General features: G+C 36.8%; 1 pseudogene; it reads right to left on the reverse strand.

Moving 5' to 3' along the window:
• LOC145052704 (diphthamide biosynthesis protein 4-like) lies at window positions 1–907 on the reverse strand (annotated as a pseudogene).

The following is a 907-nucleotide window of genomic DNA, read 5'->3' on the forward strand; positions in this document are numbered from 1 at the left end:
TCATACAAAGCTATAACCACATGGCATATTATGAACCTCTAAAAATAATGCATCCCTCAAACTTGAAGCTCCACTACCAATTGTTGGGAAAATGGTCTCAAAACCTGTAAACAAAGCATTCAAAAAAATGAACACAAGAATAAACATGTACAAGTACTCTGAATCTAGCCCAAATTTAGGGGGACTAGCAAGCTGCAATTAAGCACGAGAACTCATTTCATCACACCCCACAAGGTCTACATATATTACATTCTATATTAACTTCAACACAAGTTATAACAACGATAATCTCCTTCTCGATTTCAAAAATGGTTGCTTACAATCGACTCCTATCATGCCAAAATTTGAATCAAATCATGAATCAATTACCACAAATATAAGGTCGGGTATCTTTATTGATCACTAAACGGATTTTTAAAGAACAAGAAGTGCAAGGTAGCAAGATTGATGTCACCGAAGCACCATCATGTGCTCGTAACAATATCTTCTCACCCTCTTTTATCAATATTTCAAATCCCATATCTCTCAACTCCAAAGAATCAAGCGAGAAGTAATCTCCACACCTACACTGATAAAAAAGCTCCACCAAATCACCACTAGTTTCCACCGCCAAATCCTCTAGCTCAACTTCATCTATAGTTAACTCATCATGTCTTGAAACCTGAAGCTCCTGGTCATATAATGCCCGTGATTTCACATCTCCTTAGATTTCCTAAGCTGTTTGGGTATTGAGAAATTGAGATCCCAGATCTTGGTGGTTGGAAATGGAAGTGTTTTGTAACTTATCTGGATGGTAGGTGAGAAGAGTTAATCGATAGCTTGAACGAATTTCTTTGTTGGTTGCATCTTCTTTCACATTCAGAATGTTTTAGTGAGCTTGAATGATTGGATTGTTAGCTAATTGCAT

The sequence above is a fragment of the Lactuca serriola genome, chromosome 1 (genome assembly GCF_051521515.1).
Source record: "Lactuca serriola cultivar US96UC23 chromosome 1, Lser_US96UC23_V15, whole genome shotgun sequence".
Taxonomy (NCBI): Eukaryota; Viridiplantae; Streptophyta; class Magnoliopsida; order Asterales; family Asteraceae; genus Lactuca; species Lactuca serriola.